The 21739-nt window shown below is 39.9% G+C and overlaps 1 long non-coding RNA gene across 1 annotated transcript in view; it reads left to right on the top strand.

Moving 5' to 3' along the window:
• Nucleotides 1–18519, top strand: part of LOC309823007 — a 61496-nt gene extending 42977 nt beyond the window's left edge. The window contains exons 3-4 of the long non-coding RNA XR_014296796.1: nt 4675–4719; nt 18423–18519. This is a non-coding gene — a long non-coding RNA (uncharacterized lncRNA). The remainder of the gene's footprint in view (nt 1–4674; nt 4720–18422) is intronic.
• The last annotated feature ends 3220 nt before the right edge of the window (nt 18520–21739 follow it).

Raw genomic sequence — 21739 nt, 5'->3', positions numbered from 1 at the left:
GTGTGTGTGTGTGTGTGTGTGTGTGTGTGTATCCTTGTATATAATTCAGGGAAAGTCTGTGTAGATAAGTAGCACTTGGGCTCCATAGTTCAACCCAGGTTTGAATCCTTACTACTAGTTGCTGGCTACATAATCTGGGAGAGATTACTTAACCTCTCTAAGGTTCAATTTCCTCATCTGTAAAATGGAGATTGCAATCATATCTGCTTCATAGGGTTCCTGATGTAAAGATTAAAGAATATAAAGCATGGGGGCTTCCCTGGTGGCGCAGTGGTTGAGAATCTGCCTGCTAATGCAGGGGACACGGGTTCAAGCCCTGGTCTGGGAAGATCCCACATGCCGCGGAGCAACTAGGCCCGTGAGTCACAACTACTGAGACTGCGCGTCTGGAGCCTGTGCTCCGCAACAAGAGAGGCCGCGATAGTGAGAGGCCCGCGCATCGTGATGAAGAGTGGCCCCCACTTGCCACAACTAGAGAAAGCCCTCGCACAGAAACAAAGACCCAACACAGCCCTAAATAAATAAATTAATTAAGAAAAAAAGGAAAGAGTAAATCCTATTTAAAAAAAAAAAAAAAGAATATAAAGCATGGAAAGCACTTGGCAGTGTGAGTAAAAAAATGTGGCCCACCATGTCAGCAAACAAAGGGTGTTAGAGCCATCAAGCCACTACAGCCACCCCCGAAGGTGAGCCCTGAAGGAATGCAGGATGGAGACAGACGGGCTGCTGGCTGCCAAGTCCTCAGCTGCTGCAACCACCCCCAGTGGTGCACCCTGAGGGGATTCAGGAGAAAATCAGGATACTGTTCCCAGATAGCTGAGGTGCATACCAAATGAATGATCTCAATGAACCCAGACTCTTGCATCTTCTGATACATAGAAAAGTGCCAAATTCCTTAACTTGAGGTCTGGTTTTCTTTAATTAACAGTAGTCTTTTGAAGTTTCAACTACCTGGTCTTTGTTACAAAAACTCCTGTATACCCTGGCTCCTCCCTTACCTCTTGGGAGCAGTTTCTCAGAGCTATCTGAGAGGCTGAGTTCTGGGTTTAAGCCCTCAGTTTTGTCTGCCAACTAAAACATAATTCTCAACTTTTAGGTTGTGCATTTTTTTCCGTCAACGGCAGCACCTAGCTCATCGGAGTGCTTGGTAAATGTTAGCTATTACTATTCCTCGGGGGCTAAGCATTTTTCGAATGTTTCTGGACAGTGTTTCCTAAATATGTGTGATATTTATTTTCAAATGTATTTATATTTGTGGATGAAGAAATATAAATTCATCTATTACAAGATTCACGATAGCTTTCTGTCCTTTTTGTCCAGGCAAGAGTTACTAAAAGTATAACCAAATGCTTATGGCTGAGGGCATCTATGACAATTTCAAACCTAAAGAAATAAGCCTCATGTTAAGTTACACTTTCCATGAGGGCAAAGACCTCGCCTGTCTTATATTTCTCTGCATCTCTATTCTCCTGGCACCTATAATAGGCACTTAATAAATACTCATCTGTTTATTGTTTGCGAATGAATAAATATTTACGTTGTTGGAAAACACTGTTTGCACTGTTGGTGGGCCCTTGTCACTGGCTTGATTGTGGGAATGTTAGCAAAACAGAGTGTGCAGCATTTCAGGAACTAGATTTCAAGAGTCTCAATGTTTTAGGGCCCTAAACTATCCAGGGAACACTTCATGGGTTAGAGCTGCTAGCTGGTAAAAGAGGAAATTAGGAACTGAAGTTTTCCACCTTTTCTGAGGAAAGAACAGTCACATGGCAAATTCTGTGATGGGTCACACAAGGAAGAACTTGCCAGCTTTAAGATTTCTTTGCAAGTCAGACCCCCCACAACTGTGCTCAAATGCATAGCTAGGAACAACCAGACACACACACACAGATGCCCCTCCACCCTCCCACTTTATACAACAAGCAGATGTAAATGGATCCTACTGTCAGTGATTTAGAAGTGATCTGGTGTGGGGCGGGGGATGTGCGTCAGCTTGAAGCGGGATCTTAGTTCCCCAACCAGGGATCGAACCCAGGCCACGTTGGTTAGAGCACCGAATCCTTAACCAGTAGACCACGAGGGCCAGCGAGCTTGAAATGGAAACTTGGTCCTTGTCTTCTTTGAAGAAAGAATTCAGCGAAGAGATGAAGATAGTAAAGTGGGTAAAGCATTTATTAGAAGCAGAGTACATGTGAAAAGGACACATGGGTGGGCTCAGAGAGAGAGCTGTGCTTTGGGGGTGGCTTAAATTGCTTATATGGGGGCAGTTTTCCAGGTTCCCACTGGCCAATCATCTTGCAGGTTTCCTCTGGCCAATCATCTTGCTCATTGCTCATATCTGGTCTGACTCAGTGCCCTACCCGATGTGCACGCACATCTTTTAGCCAAGATGGATTCCAGTGCAAGAGTCTCTGGGAGGTTGGCAGGACATATGGGTTGGTGCCCCCTCCCTTCCCTGACCCCTGAGGATCTTTTCTGCACATGTGTGGCCTGGGAAGTCTCCTTGATTCCAAAAACTGTGGTCATCTTATTTTTTTACTCTAGCAGAACTCAGCTCCTCTCTCCTCCTGTCTTTTCTTTGAAATGTCAGCAGGAGACAAGCTCCAACTGCTCAGCCTGAGGCCCATCTACCTCCTACTCAGAAGGAGCCACAGTAATCTGCTTATATCTACTATTTAAATTAGCCGTAGTAATCTGCTTATCAAGGCAGAAAGTTCATCTCTGATGGCAGTGTTTGTACGCTAATTTATAAATGTTGGAAGCTCAGAGTTTTGGTTTTTGAGTTTGCTTCCAGCTTTACACACCTGTGAAAAAGAGCCTTCTGCTGTTATAAAGGAAAAGAATTAGGGTTTTTTGTAGATGGAATTGGCAGGTTTTTAGAGAAGCACTTACTATTAAGTCATGAGAAAGAATCAGTCATCAGTAATTACAGAGACGGAATGGTGAGCTGGATGGTGGGTCATGTTCAGTCTACTAACATCTTTTCCTTCCCACGTAAAAACATTTTTTTCAGCCTCCAGACTCCACTCCTAACCTATGTGACATTGGCAGGTGAGGCAGAGTGTGTGACTCTCCTAACTTCACCTTCTCACTTGGAAAAGCAGCTCACAGTATCTGTCATTCAACAGTCATGGGGTCTGGGGATACAACATATATTTATATTGAAAAGATGAATACACTAACCTTGTTTAGAAAATTATACCCCAGGCTCGGAAATCCCAAGGAATGTGTGTTCACTCGCTTCCAGAAAAAGGGTCAAGGCCCTCTACCTGTGGGACCTCATCCAGGCCTTGAGCTCAACTTGCGGCTGTAAACGGGATGAGTCCAGATTGGCTGGCTTCTCTAATTTCTTTCACTTTTTTCACTGCAGATATTTCAGAATGGTAAAATGGAGAAGCTTGAGGAGATTATAGAAAACCACCCTTGTGCCTTTCCTCACTGGGTTGGGCCCTTTCAGTCATTTTTCTATATCTATGACGCAGACTATGCAAAGACATTTCTGAGCAGAATGGGTAAGAAAAGGGATGAACCTCAGGATCCCAGTCTTCCTAGGAGCGATATGCACAAGCCACAAGCAGGATTCTGAAGGAATTCTGAAGCAAAGATTGGTACTGGACCTTTAAGAGACACTGGGGGAAGTGTGGAGAGGTTTCCCACCAATCCTGAAGGGGATTCCCACATCCCCCAGTCCCTTGTCTAGTTCATACTCCCATGGGCCCTTTTAGGTCAGTGTATCTTAAAGCCCATCTGGCACCACCAGATCTCCAGGGCCTTCCTTTGCCTCTGTTGGTTTTGTGACTTCAGCAATACTCCCCACGCCCATCCCCTTTCTTGGACATAAAGTCTCCTTATTCTCCTGAAGGAGAATTCAGAAGTAGTGCTGCCTCTGCTGGTTCAGTATGTAAACCTGAATTAGATCATCCATTTGCCAGTCTAACCTCTTGATTGTGGTCTAAAATGTTTCTGTTTTCTGCATGTTTCTCAGCTGTGTTCCCTTTTGGGACATGAGGCATCTAACCTTCCCATGATTCCTTTCTCAATGCTTCCAGGGTAGAGATTATCTCATACCACAAAATTTAAATGTCCAGTTTTTGCTCCCTCAACTTTGTAAAACTAAGATCTGATATGCTCACCTTTCTTCTTTGTGCTATTACCTCCGTGACACTTAGTAAAACCTGATAAAAGAAAGCAGCCTTCCCTTGAAAGCCTCCATGTCTCCCAGCCCCCCAGCTCTGATTCATCTCATGTTCACCTTGTAAAGGACACGAGCTGTAAAACATCCTCATGTTAGAGATCACGAGAACCCTGAGAGGGTTCTCACTCTCTGGGGTCTGCTGGTCCCTGCTCTAACAGTTAATTTGCTTTCCAAAAAGGATGTGATATATTGTCCCGACTCCTGTTCTAGACACTTTGCAATCTCTGTTTCTGTTGGGAGAAGTGGAAACAAGGAAAGAGTCTGGGTTTGTGTACCTGCCTGCCTCCTGGGGCTGCTCTTGTCAGCTTTGTGAACCAAGATTTGTATGTTTCCCCAGGCGGCCAAGGCTGTAAGGAATGAGCCCTGGGCTCCCTTTTGCTCACTATTTATGGTTAGTGCAGGCAAATGAAGAGAACCTTCACCAACTCTGGTAATTTTCCTCTAATGTTGTCTTTCATTTCCTCTGCTTGACTCTACAGATCCCAAGTCCAAGTTCCTGTATGAGTTCATGGTTCCATGCCTTGGTATGTATGTGCAAATGAAAGGGGTGACTGACCCACTCTCTCTTGAAGTCCCCTTTCTATAGTATAGCATGCCAAGAAAACTCAAAAATTTTTCTCTCTCTCTAGTTGAGGCGTGCGAGCTCAGTAGTTATGGTTTGCAGGCTTAGTTGCCCCGTGGCATTTGGGATCTTTGCTCCCCGACCAGGGATGGAACCCGCGTCCCTTGCATTGCAAGGTGGATTCTTTACCACTGGACCACCAGGGAAGTACCAACAATAATGTATTGTGCACTTAAAAATTGAAGTGGGTAGATTTCAAGTTAAGTATTCTTACCACAATTTAAAAAAATAAAAGAAGCTTGGTCCAAAAATAAATCGTTTTAACAAAACATAAAAGTTGAAATCAATTAAGCTTTTTAAATTTTTATTTTATTTTATTTTTAAACATCCTTATTGGAGTATAATTGCTTTACAATGGTGTGTTAGTTTCTGCTTTATAAAAAAGTGAATCAACTATACCTATACATATATCCCCATATCCCCTCCCTCTTGCGTCTCCCTCCCACCCTCCCTATCCCACCCCTCTAGGTGGTCACAAAGCACCAAGCTGATCTCCCTGTGCTATGCGGCTGCTTCCCACTAGCTATCTATTTTACATTTGGTAGTGTATATATGTCCATGCCACTCTCTCACTTCATCCCAGCTTACTCTTCCTCCTCCCTGTATCCTCAAATCTATTCTCTACCTCTGCATCTTTATTCCTGTCCTGCCCCTAGGTTCTTCAGAGTGAAGTAAGTCAGAAAGAGAAAAAGAAATACCGTATGCTAACACATATATGTGGAATCAATTAAGCTTTTTAAGCAGTTCAACATCACTTTTCATGAGCACCATAATAGAGAATATTTATCAGGCAGTTAATGAATCCTTCCTCAGCTCCACCACTAAGTAGCAGTATGACTTTGGGCAAGTGACTGCTTTGTCTCAGTGTCATCTGTAAAATGGAGATAAAAAAGAACCTATCTCATAGGTTTGTGGTGATGATTAAATATGTTAATATATGTAAAGCACTTAGGACAGTGCCTGGAACTGAATAAATGTTAAATATAAAATATATTTGGGGCTTCCCTGGTGGCGCAGTGGTTGAGAGTCTGCCTGCCAATGCAGGGGACACGGGTTCGTGCCCCGGTCCGCGGAGCGGCTGGGCCCATGAGCCATGGCCATTGAGCCTGCGCGTCCGGAGCCTGTGCTCCACAACGTGGGAGGCCCACATACCACAAAAAATATATATATATATATATTTGCCCCAGGAAACTGGCAAGACACACCTACACATGCATACATATAGACACACACAAACATAGATATTATAAGGAGGACACTCAGATAAGCAGATTAGAAATTATTTAAGACACAAATGGACGTTATGTATAGCAGTAGTTCTCAAACTTGTTCTCATCATGGCCCACACAGAAAATATTAATATTTCTATGGCTCATTGGAGGAAACAAGAGTGGATTTGGGGGCATCTACACAGAACTTAGTGAAAAAAATTCTTCACATTTTCTTTCTATTACATAATTATGATGAAAAAACAAAATGCAGAATATTAGGGGGAAATTAAATGTTAAATTTGTTAAAAATAAAAACTTTTCAAATTCAAAAATTTTTATTAGTCAAATTTGTCAATATTTTTACTGCATCTAGATTTTGAGTGTTAGTCAGAAACCTTTCCCTATTCCAGAATGTCTCAGCTGCGGCATTAATGACATTTTGGGCTGGATAAGTCTTTGTTATCCAGGCAGTGAGGAGCTGTCCTGTGCATTGTAGGATGTTTAGCTGCATCCCTAACATCTACCCACTTGATGATAGTAGGACTCTGACAGTTGCGGCAACTAAAATATCTTCAGACATTGCTGAATGTCCCCTGGGGTCAAAATTGTCCCTGGTTGAGAACCACTGTCCTGTAACCAAATTGTAAAGACATTCATTCATATTTTCTTCTAGTGCTTGCATGGTTTTGTTCTTCTTGGATTTAGATCTCTGATCCATTTAAAGTTTATTCTTATGTATGATATGAGGAGTTGTTCTAATATTTCTGAATGGTTATCCAGTTGTCCCATCACCATTTATTAAAAAGTTCCATCTTTTCCAGTGATTTGAGATGATAACCACTTTTATCATATTCTAAATTGGCATATGTACTTGGACCTATTTCTTGACTTTCTTTTCTATTCCATTCATCTCTCTATTTGTGTGCTAGAACCACACTGAGTCACTTAAAGAGACTTCGTAGTATGCTTTTTTAATTACTAAGGTATTTTTCAGAGGGTTTTAGGTTTACAGAAAAATTGAGCAGAAAGCACAGAGTTCCCGTATATTGATACTTCCTCACCCCTCCGTATACACAGTTTACCTTATTATTAACATCTTGCATTAGTATGGTACATTTCTTGTAATTGGTGAGCCATCATTATTAACCAAAGTCCATAATTTAGGGTTCACTCTCTATGTTGTACACTCCATGGGTTTTGACAAATATATAATGATATGTTTCCACCATTACAGTATCACACAGCATAGTTTCACTGCCCTAAAAACTCCCCTGTGCTCCAGCCACTTATCCCTCCTTTCTTTGCCCTGAACCCCTGGCAACCACTAATTTTTTTTACTGTCTCTATAGTTTTGCTTCTTCCATGTCATTAGTTGGAATCATACTATATGTGGCCTTTTTAGATTGGTTTCTTTCACTTAGCAATATGCATTTAAACTTCCTCCATGTATTTTCATGGCTTCATAGCTCATTTATTTTTATTGCTAAATTATATTTATTGTATGGGTGTACCACAGTTTGTTTACCCATTCAACTATTGAAGGACGTCTTAGTTGCTTTCAAAAAACAAAGTTTTGGCAATTTTGAATAAAGCTGCTATAAACATTTGTGTGCAGGTTTTTGTGTGAACTTAAGTTTTCAGCTCCTTTGGATAAATACCAAGGAGGATGATTAGAGATTGTATGGTAAGAATACGTTTACTCTTGTAAGAATCCACCGAATTATCCTCCAAAATGGCTGTACCATTTTTCATTAACACCAGCAATGAATGAGAGTTTCTGTTGCTCCACATCCTTGCCAACATTCGGTGTTGTCACTCTTCTGGATTTTGACCATTCTAGTAGATGTGTAGTGGTACCTTACTATTTTTATTTATTTTTTTATTTAACATCTTTATTGGAGTATAATTGCTTTACAATGGTATGTTAGTTTCTGCTTTATAACAAAGTGAATCAGTTATACATATACATATACCCCCATATGTCTTCCCTCTTGCGTCTCCCTCCCTCCCACCCTCTCTATCGCACCCCTCTAGGTGGTCACAAAGCACCGAACTGATCTCCCTGTGCTATGAGGCTGCTTCCTGCTAGCTACCTATTTTACATTTGGTAGTGTATATACGTCCATACCACTCTCTCTCTTTGTCCCAGCTTACCTTTCCCCCTCCCCATATCCTCAAGTCCATTCTCTAGTAGGTCTGTGTCTTCATTCCCGTCTTGCCCATAGGTTCATGATCTTTATTTTCTTTTTTTAGATTCCATATATATGTGTTAGCTTACGGTATTTGTTTTTCTCTTTCTGACTTACTTCACTCTGTATGACAGACTCTAGGTCCATCCACTTCACTACAAATAACTCAATGTCGTTTCTTCTTATGGCTGAGTAATATTCGATTGTATATATGTGCCACATCTTCTTTATCCATTCATCTGTTGATGGACACTTAGGTTGCTTCCATGTCCTGGCTATTGTAAATAGAGTTGCAGTGAACATTGTGGTACATGACTCTTTTTGAGTAACGGTTTTCTCAAGGTATATGCCCAGTAGGGGGATTGCTGGGTCGTATGGTAGTTCTATTTTTAGTTTTTTAAGGAACCTCCATACTGTTCTCCACAGTGGCTGTATCAATTGACATTCCCACCAACAGTGAAAGAGGGTTCACATTGCTAAATGCTAAAACAGCATTTACTGTTTGTAGATTTTTTGATGATGGCCATTCTGACTGGTGTGAGATGATATTGCATTGTAGTTTTGATTTGCATTTTTCTAATGATTAATGATGTTGAGCATTCTTTCATGTGTTTGTTGGCAAACTGTGTATCTTCTTTGGAGAAATGTCTATTTAAGTCTTCTGCCCATTTTTAGACTGGGTGGTTTGTTTTTTTGATATTGAGCTGCATGAGCTGCTTGTAAATTTTGGAGATTAATCCTTTGTCAGTTGCTTCATTTGCAAATATTTTCTCCCATTCTGAGGGTTGTCTTTTGGTCTTGTTTATGGTTTCCTTTGCTGTGCAAAACCTGTAAGTTTCATCAGGTCCCATTTGTTTATTTTTGTTTTTATTTCCATTTCTCTAGGAGGTGGGTCAAAAAGGATCTTGCTGTGATTTATGTCATAGAGGGTTCTGCTTATGTTTTCCTCTAAGAGTTTGATAGTATCTGGCCTTACATTTAGGTCTTTAATCCATTTTGAGTTTATTTTTGTGTATGGTGTTAGGGAGAGTTCTAATTTCATTCTTGTACATGTAGCTGTCCAGTTTTCCCATCACCATTTACTGAAGAGGCTGTCTTTTCTCCACTGTATATTCTTTCCTCCTTTATCAAAGATAAGGTGACCATACGTGCATGGGTTTATCTCTGGGCTTTCTATCCTGTTCCATTAATCTATATTTCTGTTTTTGTGCCAGTACCATACTGTCTTGATTACTGTAGCTTTGTAGTATAGTCTGAAGTCAGGGAGCCTGATGCCTCCAGCTCCGTTTTTCTTTCTCAAGATTGCTTTTGCTATTCAGGGTCTCTTGTGTTTCCATACAAACTGTGCAATTTTTTGTTCTAGTTCTGTGAAAAATGCCAGTGGTAGTTTGATAGGGATTGCATTGAATCTGTAGATTGCTTTGGGTAGTAGACTCATTTTCACAATGTTGATTCTTCCAATCCAAGAACATGGTATATCTCTCCATCTATTTGTATCATCTTTAATTTCTTTCATCAGTGTCTTATAATTTTCTGCATACAGGTCTTTTGTCTCCTTTGGTAGGTTTATTCCTAGATGTTTTATTCTTTTTGTTGCCATGGTAAATGGGAGTGTTTTCTTAATTTCACTTTCCGAATTTTCATCATTAGTGTATAGGAATGCAAGAGATTTCTGTGCATCAATTTTGTATCCTGCTAATTTACCAAATTCATTGATTAGCTCTAGTAGTTTTCTGGTAGCATTGTTAGGATTCTCTATGTATAGTATCATGTCATCTGCAAACAGTGACAGCTTTACTTCTTCTTTCTGATTTGGATTCCTTTTATTTCTTTTTCTTTTCTGATTGCTGTGGCTAAAACTTCCAAAACTATGTTGAATAATAGTGGTGAGAGTGGGCAACCTTGTCTTGTTCCTGATCTTAGTGGAAATGGTTTCAGTTTTTCATTGAGGACGATGTTGGCTGTGGATTTGTCATATACGGCCTTTATTATGTTGAGGTATTTCCCTCTATGCCTACTTTCTGGAGGGTTTTTATCATAAATGGGTGTTGAATTTTGTTAAAAGCTTTCTCTGCATCTATTGAGATGATCATATGGTTTTTCTCCTTCAATTTGTTAATATGGTATATCACATTGATTGATTTGTATATATTGAAGAATCCTTGCATTCCTGGGATAAACCCCACTTGATCATGGTGTATGATCCTTTTAATGTGCTGTTGGATTCTGTTTGCAAGTATTTTGTTGAGGATTTTTGCATCTATGTTCACCAGTGATATTGGCCTGTAGTTTTCTTTCTTTGTAACATCCTTGTCTGGTTTTGGTATCAGGGTGATGTTGGCCTTGTAGAATGAGTTTGGGAGTATTCCTCCCTCTGCTATATTTTGGAAGAGCTTGAGAAGGATAGGTGTTTGTTCTTCTCTAAATGTTTGATAGAATTCACCTGTGAAGCCATCTGGTCCTGGGCTTTTTTTTTTTTTTTTTTTTTTTTTTTTGCAGTACTCAGGCCTCTCACTGCTGTGGCCTCTCTCGTCGCAGAGCACAGGCTCCAGACGCTCAGGCCCAGCGGCCATGGCCCACGGGCCCAGCCACTCCGCGGCATGTGGGATCCCCCTGGACCAGGGCGCAAACCAACGTCCCCTGCATCGGCAGGCAGACTCCCAACCACTGCACCACCAGGGAAGCCCTGGGCTTTTGTTTGTCAGAAGATTTTTTGTTTTGTTTTGCTTTTGCAGTATGCGGGCCTCTCACTGTTGTGGCCTCTCCCGTTGTGGAGCACAAGCTCCTGAAACGCAGGCTCAGTGGCCATGGCTCCCGGGCCTAGCCACTCCGCGGCACGTGGGATCTTCCCAGACTGGGGCACAAACCCGTGTCCCCTGCATTGGCAGGTGGACTCTCAACCACTGCGCCACCAGGGAAGCCCTGTTGGAAGATTTTTAATCACAGTTTCAATTTCAGTGCTTGTGATTGGTCTGTTCATATTTTCTATCTCTTCCTGATTCAGTCTCGGAAGGTTGTGCATTTCTAAGAATTTGTCTATTTCTTCCATGTTGTGCATTTTATTGGCATATAGTTGCTTGTAGTAATCTCTCACGATCCTTTGTATTTCTGCAGTGTCAGTTGTTACTTCTCCTTTTTCATTTCTAATTCTATTGGTTTGAGTCTTCTCTCTTTTTTCTTGATGAGTTTGGCTAATGGTTTATCAATTTTGTTTATCTTCACAAAGAACCAGCTTTTAGTTTTATTGATCTTTGCTATCCTTTCCTTCATTTCTTTTTTATTCATTTCTGATCTGATCTTTATGATTTCTTTCCTTCTGCTAATTTTGGGGTTTCTTTGTTCTTCTTCTCTAATGCTTTATGTGTAAGCTTAGGTTGTTTATTTGAGATGTTTCTTGTTTCTTAAGGTAGGATTGTGTTGCTATAAACTTACCTCTTAGAAATGCTTTCGCTGCATCCCATAGGTTTTGAGTCATTGTGTTTTCATTGTCATTTGTTTCTAGGTATTTTTTTAATTTCCTTTTTGATTTCTTCAGTGATCTCTTGGTTATTAAGTAGTGTATTGTTTAACCTCCATGTGTTGTATTTTTTTACAGATTTTTTCCTGTAATTGATATATAGTCTCATAACGTTGTGGTTGGAAAAGATACTTGATACGATTTCAATTTTCTTAAATTTACCAAGGGTTGATTTGTTACTCAAGGTATGATCTGTCCTGGAGAATGTTCCATGACCACTTGAGAAGAAAGTGTATTCTGTTGTTTTGGATGGAATGTCCTATAAATATTTACAATTGTTATATCTTCTTCTTGGATTGATCCCTTGATCATTATGTAGTATCCTTCTTTGTCTCTTGTAATAGTCTTTATTTTAAAGTGTATTTTGTCTGATATGGGAATTGCTACTCCAGCTTTCTTTTGATTTCCATTTGCATGGAATATCTTTTTCCATCCCCTCACTTTCAGTCTGTATGTGTCCCTAGGTCTGAAGTGAGTCTCTTGTACACAGCATATATACGGGTCTTGTTTTTGTATCCATTCAGACAGTCTATGTCTTTTGGTTGGAGCATTTAATCCATTTACATTTAAGGTAATTATTGATATGCATGTTCCTATTACCATTTTCTTAATTGCTTTTGGTTTGTTATTGTAGGTCTTTTCCTTCTCTTGTGTTTCCCACCTAGAGAAGTTCCTTTAGCATTTGTTGTAAAGGTGGTTTGGTGGTACTGAATTCTCTTAGCTTTTGCTTGTCTGTAAAGGTTTTAATTTCTCCGTCGAATCTGAATGAGATCCTTGCTGGGTAGAGTAATCTCGGTTGTAGGTTTTTCCCCTTCATCACTTTACATATGTCTTTCCACTCCCTTCTGGCTTGCAGAGTTTCTGCTGAAAGATCAGCTGTTACTGTTATGGGGATTCCCTTGTATGTTATTTGTAGTTTTTCCCTTGCTGCTTTTATTATTTTCTCTTTGTATTTAATTTTTGATAGTTTGCTTAATATGTGTCTTGGCATGTTTCTCCTTGGAATTATCCTGTATAGGACTCTCTATACTTCCTGGACTTACTAACTATTTCCTTTCCCATATTAGGGAAGTTTTCAACTATAATCTCTTCACATATTTTCTCAGTCCCTTTCTTTATCTCTTCTTTTTCTGGGACCCCTATAATGCAAATGTTGGTGCAGTTAATGTTGTCCCAGAGGTCTCTGAGACTGTCCTCAATTCTTTTCATTCTTTTTTCTTTATTCTGCTCTGCAGTAGTTATTTCCACTATTTTATCTTCCAGGTCTTATCTGTTCTTCTGCCTCAGTTATTCTGCTATTGATCCCTTCTAGAGAATTTTTAATTTCATTTATTGTGTTGTTCATCACTATTTGTTTGCTCTTTAGTTCTTCTAGGTCCCTGTTAAACATTTCTTGTATTTTCTGCATTCTATTTCCAAGATTTTGGATCATCTTTACTGTCATTATTCTGAATTCCTTCTCAGGTAGACTGCCTATTTCCTCTTCGTTTGTTAGGACTGGTGGGTTTTTATCTTGCTCCTTCATCTGCTATGTGTTTTTCTGTCTTGTCATTTTGCTGAACTTACTGTGTTTGGGGTCTCCTTTTCACAGGCTGCACGTTCGTAGTTCCCGTTGTTTTTGGTGTCTGTCCCCAGTGGCTAAGGTTGGTTCAGTGGGTTGTGTAGGCTTCCTGGTGGAGGGGACTAGTGCCTGTGTTCTGGTGCATGAGGCTGGATCTTGTCTTTCTGGTGGGCAGGTCCACATCTGGTGGTGTGTTTTGGGGTGTCTGTTGCCTTATTATGATTTTAGGCAGCCTCTCTGCTAATGGGTGGGGTTGTGTTCCCGTCTTGCTAGTTGTTTGGCATGGGGTGTCCAGTACTGTAGCTTGCTGGTCGTTGAATGGAGATGCATCTTGGCATTGAGATGGAGATATCTGGGAGATTTTTGCCATTTGATATTACATGGAACTGGGAGCTCTCTTGTGGACCAATGTACTGAATGTGGCTCTCCCACCTCAGAGGCACAACCCTGATGCCTGGCTGGATCACCAAAAGCCTGTCATCCACACGGCTCAGAATAAAAGGGAGAAAAAAAAAAAGAAAGAAAGAATAAAATAAAATATAATAAGAAAGTTATTAAAATAAAAAATAATCATTAAAATTTTTTTAAAAAGTAATAAAATAAAAGAAAAAAGAAAGCAACCAAATCAAAAAACAAATCCACCAATGATAACAAGCACTAAAAAGTATACTAACAAAACAAAACAAAACAAAAAAACGGACAGACAGAACCCTAGGACAAATGGTAAAAACAAAACTATACAACAAAATCACACACAGAAGCATACACATACACATTCACAAAAAGAGAAAAGGGAAAAATATATATATATATCATTGCTCCCAAAGTCCACCTCCTCAATTTGGGAAGATTTGTTGTGTATTCAGGTATTCCACAGATGCAGGGCACATCAATTTTATCGTGGAGATATAATTCACTGCTCCTGAGGCTGCTGGGAGAAATTTCCCTTTCTCTTCTTTGTTCGCACAGCTCCTGGGGTTCAACTTTGGATTTGGCCCCGCCTCTGCATGTAGGTCGCCTGAGGGCATCTGCTCTTCACTCAGACAGGACGGGGTTAAAGGAGCAGCACATTCAGGGGCTCTGCTTCCCTCAGGCTGGGGGGAGGGAGGGGTACGGAATGCGGGGTGAGGCTAGGGTGGCAGAGGCCAGCGTGACGTTGTACCAGCCTGAGGTGCACCGTGTGTTCTCCTGGATAAGTTGTTCCTGGATCACAGGACCCTGGCAGTGGCAGTCTTCATAGGCTCCTGGGAGGGGAGGTGCGGATAGTGCCCTGTGCTTGCACACAGGCTTCTTGGTGGCAGCAGCAGCAGCCTTAGCATCTCATGCCTGTCTCTGGGGTCCGCGCTGATAGCCGCAGCTTGTGCCCATCTCTGGAACTCCTTTAAGTGGCACTCTTAATACCCTCTCCTCACGCACCAGGAAACAAAGGGGCAAGAAAAATCTCTTGCCTCTTCGGCAGCTCCAGACTTTTTCCCGGACTCCCTCATGGCTAGCTGTGGCGCACTAGCCCCTTCATGCTGTGTTCACTCAGCCAACCCCAGTCCTCTCCCTGCAATCCGACCTCCGAAGTCCGAAGTCCGAGCCTCAGCTCCCAGCCCACACCCGTCCCGGCGGGTGAGCAGACAAGCCTCTTGGGCTGGTGAATGCTGGTCAGTACTGATCCTCTGTGCGGGAATCTCTCCACTTTGCCCTCCACACCCCTGTTGCTGTGCTTTCCTCTGCGGTTCTGAAGCTTCCCCCCTCCACCACCCTCAGTTTCTGCCTGCAAACGGGCTTCCTAGTGTGTGGAAAGCTTTCTTCCTTCACAGCTCCCTCCCCTAGGTGCAGGTCCCCTCCCTATTTTTTGTGTCTGTTTTTTCTTTTTTCTTTTGCCCTACCCAGGTACGTGTAGAGTTTCTTGCCTTTTGGGAGGTCTGAGGTTTTCTGCCAGTGTTCAGTAGGTGTTCTGTAGGAGTTGTTCCAGATATAGATGTATTTCTGATGTATTTGTGGGGAGGAAGGTGATCTCCATGTCTTACTCTTCTGCCATCTTGAAGCTCCTCCCCCCTTATTAATTTTTTAACTTGCATTTCTCTGATAGCACATGATGTGGAGCATCTTTTCATATGCTTGTTTACTATTTGCATATATGCTTTGGTGAGGTGTCTGTTAAGGTCTTTGGCCCATTTTTAAATTACTTTTTTCTATTGTTGAGTTTTAAGAGTTTTTTTATGTATTTTGGATAACAGTCCTTTACCAGAAGAGGCTTTTGCAAATACTTTCTCCCAATATGTGGCTTGTCTTAATAGTCTCTTAACTGTGTCTTTTGCTGAGCAGAACATTTGTTTTGTTTTGTTTTTTGTTTTTGGCTGCGTCAGGTCTTAGTTGTGGCACATGGGCTTTTTGCTGCAGTGCGTGGGCTTCTCTCTAGTTGTGGCATACAGGTTTTGTCTTCTCTAGTTTTGGCGTGCAGGTTTTCTTTCTCTAGTTGTGGCACATGGGCTTCAGGGCTTGTGGGCTCTGTAGTTGTGGTGCACGCAGGCTCCAGAGCACGTGGTCTCTGTAGTTTGCAGCACGTGGGCTTTCTAGTTGAGGCGCACAGGCTCAGTAGTTGTGGCGTGTGTGGGCTTAGTTACCCTGCGGCATGTGGGATCTTAGTTCCCTGACCAGGGATCAAATCCACATCCCCTGCATCGCAGGACAGATTCTTTACCACTGGACCACCAGGGAAGTCCCAGAAGTTTTTAATTTTAATAAAATCAACTTATCAGTTTTTTTTTTTCTCTCATGGATCATGCTTCTGGTGTTATATCATTGCCATACCCAAGGTCATATAGATTTTCTCCCATGTTGCTGCCTAGGAGTTTTATAGTTTTACATTTTACATTTAGGTCTATGATACAATTTAAGTTAATATTTAAGATGTTAAAGTGTAACATCTATGTCTAGATGCTTTTTCTTTTCTTTTCTTTTCTTTTCTTTTCTTTTAGCATGTGGATATCCAGTTGTTCCAGCACCATTTGTTGAAAGGACTATTCATTCTCCACTGAATTGCCTTTGCTCCTTTGTGAGAGATTAGTTGGCTGTATTTGTGTGGATCTATTTTGGGGCTTTCTATTTTATTCCATTGATCTACTTCTCTTTCTTCACCAATGCCAGACTCTCTTGATGACTGTAATTTTAGAGTAAATCTTGAAGTCAGGTAGTGACAGTCTTCCAAATTTGTTGATCTCCTTTAATTTTGTATTGGCTATTCTGGGGCTTTTGCCTTTCCATATGAATATTAGGATCAGTTGTTGATAAACACAAAGTAACTTGTTGGGTTTTTATTGTGATCGTGTTGAATCTATAGATCAAATTAGGAAGAACACAATATTTAGTCTTCCTATCCATGTTCATAGAATATTTCTCAAGTTATTTGGATCTTTTATTTCTTTCATCAGAGTTTTGTAGGTTTCCTCATATAGGTCTTGTACATATTTTGTTAGATTTATTCCTAAGTACTTCATTTTTTGTTCTAATATAAATGGTATTATATTTTTAATTTCAAATTCCAATATTATTTATTGGTAGTATATAATAAAGCAGTTGACTTTTGTATATTAACTTTGTATCCAGCAACCTTGCTATAATTGCTTATTAGTTCCAGGAAGTTTTTGTTGATTCTTTGGGATTTTCTACATAGACAATTACATCATCTGTGAACAAAAACAGTTTTATTTCTTCCTTCTCAATCTGTGTGTTTTTTATTTCCTTTTCTTGTCTTGTTGCATTGGCTAGGATTTCCAGTACAATGTTGAATCATAGTGATAAGAGGGGACATCCTTGCCTTGTATCTGATCTTAGTGGGAAAGCATCTAGTTTCTCACTATTAAATATAATGTTAAATGTAGGGTTTTGGGAGATTTTCTCTGTCAAGTTAGGGAAGTTCCTTCTCTATTTCTAGTTGCTGAGGGTATTTTTTTTTTTTAATCATGAATGGGTGTTGGATTTTGTCAAATGTTTTCTCTGAATTTTTGATATGGTTATATTATTTTTCCTCTTTAGCTTGTTGATGTGATAGATTACATTAATTAATGTTTGAATATTAAACTAGCCTTGCATACCTGGACTAAATCCCACTTGGTCTTGGCATATAACTCCTTTTATGCATTGTTGGATTCAATTTGCTAACATTTTTTTGAGGGTTTTCGTATCTATGTTCATAAGAGATATTAGTTTATAGTTTTCCTTTCTTGAAATGCCTTTGTCTGGTTTTGGTGTGAGGATAATGGCTGGTCGCATAAAATGAGTCAGGAAGTACTTCCTCTGCTTCTATTTTCTGAAAGAGATTGTAGAGAATTGGCAGAATTTTTTCCCTAAATGTTAGTTATAGTTCACCAGTGAAATCATCCAGACCTGGTCCTTTCTGTTTTGGAAGGTTATTAATTATTGATTTAAACTTTGTTATAGATAGAGGTCTATTCAGATTTGCTATTTCTTTTTTGACTTTTGGTAGATTGCATCTTTCTAGAAATTGACCCACTTCAACTAGATTATCAAATTCGTGAGCATAGAGTCGTTAATAATATTTCTTTATTATCTTTTTAATGTCCATAGGATCAGAAGTGATGGTTCCTTTTATATCTGATATTAGCAATTCATGTCTTCTCTCTTTTTTCCTTAGTTAACCTGGCTAGAGATTTATCAACTTTATTGATCTTTTCTAAGAACCAACTTTTGATTTCATTGATTTTATCTCTTGATTTCCTATTTCAATCTTATTTCTTTCAGCTCAAATTTTTGTTATTTCTTTTTTTCTACTCAGTTTGGACTTAATTTTTTCTTCTTTTTCTGTTTCCCAAGGTAGAAGCTTAGATTACTGGTTTTAGATCTTTCTTCTTTTCTGATAATTCATTTAATACTATAAATTTCCCTCTAAGCACTGCATCTTACAATTTTGATTAGTTGTATTTGAATTTTCATTTAATTCAAAATATTTTTAAAATTGCTCTTGAGACTGCTTCTATGATTCATGTGTTATTTAGAAGTGTGTGCTTTACTCTCCAAATATTTTGGAGTTTTCCAATTATTCTTTCTCTTATTGATTTCTATTCCATTATGGTTTGAGAGCATACATTGTATGATTTCTGTTCTTTTAAAATTTAGGAAACTTCAAAGCTTTTGCAGAGCAAAGGAAACCATAAACAAGACCAAAAGACAACCCTCAGAATGGGAGAAAATATTTGCAAATGAAGCAACTGACAAGGGATTAATCTCCAAAATTTATAAGCAGCTCATGCAGCTCAATAACAATAAAAGAAACAACCCAATCCAAAAATGGGCAGAAGACCTAAATAGACATTTCTCTAAAGAAGATATACAGACTGCCAACCAACACATGAAAGAATGCTCAACATCATTAATCATTAGAGAAATGCAAATCAAAACTACAATGAGATATCATCTCACACCAGTCAGAATGGCCATCATCAAAAAATCTAGAAACAATAAATGCTGGAGAGGGTGTGGAGAAAAGAGAACACTCTTGCACTGCTGGTGGGAATGTGAATTGGTACAGCCACTATGGAGAACAGTATGGAGGTTCCTTAAAAAACTACAAATAGAACTACCATATGACCCAGCAATCCCACTACTGGGCATATACCCTGAGAAAACCATAATTCAAAAGAGTCATGTACCAAAATGTTCATTGCAGCTCTATTTACAATAGCCCAGAGATGGAAACAACCTAAGTGTCCATCATTGGATGAATGGATAAAGAAGATGTGGCACATATATACAATGGAATATTACTCAGCCATAAAAAGAAACGAAATTAAGCTATTTGTAATGAGGTGGATAGACCTAGAGTCTGTCATACAGAGTGAAGTAAGTCAGAAAGAAAAAGACAAATACCATATGCTAACACATATATATGGAATTTAAGAAAAAAAAATGTCATGAAGATCCTAGTGGTAAGACAGGAATAAAGACACAGACCTACTGGAGAACGGACTTGAGGATGTGAGGAGGGGGAAGGGTAAGCTGTTACATGGCGAGAGAGAGGCATGGACATATATACACTAACAAATGTAAGGTAGATAGCTAGTGGGAAGCAGCCACATGGCACAGGGATATCGGCTGGGTGCTTTGTGACTGCCTGGAGGGGTGGGATAGGGAGGGTGGGAGTGAGGGAGACGCAAGAGGGAAGAGATATGGGAATATGGGAACATATGTATATGTATAACTGATTCACTTTGTTATAAAGCAGAAACTAACACACCATTGTAAAGCAATTATACCCCAATAAAGATGTTAAAAAAAAAAAAGCAGCCTAACAGAAAAGACAATTTACTTACCTCCCCTAAAAAAGCACAACAAATGAACCAAGAGGTGACTTCTTTACAATGAAGATATAATACTCAATCTAGAATTCTATACCCAGCTACCATATCATTCAAGAGTGAGAATAAAATAAAGAAAAATTTAAAAAAATTTAAAAAAAGAAAGAGAAAGACAAATACCATATGTAACACATATATATGGAATTTAAGAAAAAAATGTCATGAAGAACCTAGGGGTAAGACAGGAATAAAGACACAGACCTACTAGAGAATGGACTTGAGGATATGGGGAAGGGGAAGGGGAAGCTGTGACAAAACGAGAGAGAGGCATGGACATATATACACTACCAAATGTAAAATAGATAGCTAGTGGGAAGCAGCTGCATAGCACAGGGAGATCAGCTCGGTGCTTTGTGACCACCTAGAGGGGTGGGATAGGGAGGGTGGGAGGGAGGGAGATGCAAGAGGGAAGAGATATGGGAACATATGTATATGTATAACTGATTCACTTTGTTATAAAGCAGAAACTAACACATCATTGTAAAGCAATTATACTCCAATAAAGATGTAAAAAAAAAAAAAAGAAAAAAATTTAGGGTGTGGTTTATGGCCCAGAATGTTGTCTATCTTGGTCAGTGTTCTGTATGAGCTTGCAAAGGAGGTGTATTCTGCTATTGTTGGATGGGTAATTCTATAGATGTCAAATAGATCCAGTTGATTGATGATATTGTTCAGTTCAACTATGTCCTTGCTGGTTTTCTGCCTGCTGGATCTGTCTATTACTGATAGAGAGGTATTGACGTCTCCAACTATTATAGTAGATTTATCTATTTCTTCTTGTAGTCCTATTAGTTTTTGCCTCACATATTTTGAGACTCTGTTGTTAGGCACATGCACATTAAAGATCTTTGTCTTCTTGGATAATTGACCCCTTTATCATTATGTAATGCCTAAATAATTTTCTTTATCCCTAATAATTTTCTTTTCTCTGAAATCTCTTCTGTCTGAAACTAATATAGATTCTCCAGCTTTCTTTTGGTTAGTTAGCATGGTATATCTTTCTCTATCCCTTTACTTTTAATCTATGTGTATCTTTGTGTATTTAAAGTGGGTTTCTGGGACTTCCCTGGTGATGCAGTGGTGAAGAATCTGCCTGCCAATGCAGGGGACATAGATTCGATCCCTGGTCCAGCAAGAGCCCACATGCCATGGAGCAACTAAGCCCATGTGCCACAACTACTGAGCTCACGCACCACAACTACTGAAGCCTGCGTGCTCCAGGGCCCGCATGCTGCAACTCCTGAGCCCACATGCTGCAACTCCTGAGCCCGCATGCTGCAACTACTGAAGCCCGCATGCCTAGAGCCCATGCTCTGCAACAAGAGAAGCCACCACAATGAGAAACCCACACACCACAATGGAGAGTAGCCCCCGTTCACCACAAGTAGAGAAAAGCCCGAGCACAGCAATGAAGACCCAATGCAGCCAAATAAATAAATGTTAAAAATATACATATAAAAATACATAAATGAATTAAAGTGGGTTTCTTGTACACAACAAACATTTGGGTCTTGTTTATTCAGTCCATTCTGACAGTCTTTGTCTTTTAATTGGTGTATTAAACCATTGATTTTTTTTTTTTTTTTTTTTTTTGGCTGCATTGGGTCTTCATTGCTGCATGCAGGCTTTCTCTAGTTGCAGTGAGTGGGGGCAACTCTTTGTTGTGGTGCACGGGCTTCTGATTGCAGTGGCTTCTCTTGTTGCAAGTCATGGTCCCTAGGCACGCAGGCTCAGTAGTTGTGGTGCACGGGCTTTGTTGCTCCATGGCATGTGGGATCTTCCTGGACCAGGGTTTGAACCTGTGTCCCCTGCATTGGCAAGCAGATTCTTAACTACTGTGCCATCAGGGAAGTCCCGTGTATCATACTTTCAATGTATTGTTGAATTCAATTTGCTAACATTTTATTGAGCATGTTTGCATCTATGTTCATCAGGGATATTGGTCTGTAATTTTATTTTTTTGTGGTGTCTTTGTCAGGTTTTGGTATCAGGATAATGTTGCCTTTGTAAAATAGTTTGGAAGTGTTCCTTCCTCTGTGGTTTTTTGGAATAATTTGAGAAGGATAGGTATTAACTTTT

Source organism: Grampus griseus, assembly GCF_964374135.1.
Source record: "Grampus griseus genome assembly, chromosome: 1".
Taxonomy (NCBI): Eukaryota; Metazoa; Chordata; class Mammalia; order Artiodactyla; family Delphinidae; genus Grampus; species Grampus griseus.
Note: the sequence above shows the minus strand (reverse complement) of the source record. Positions and strands in the feature narration are given on the sequence as shown.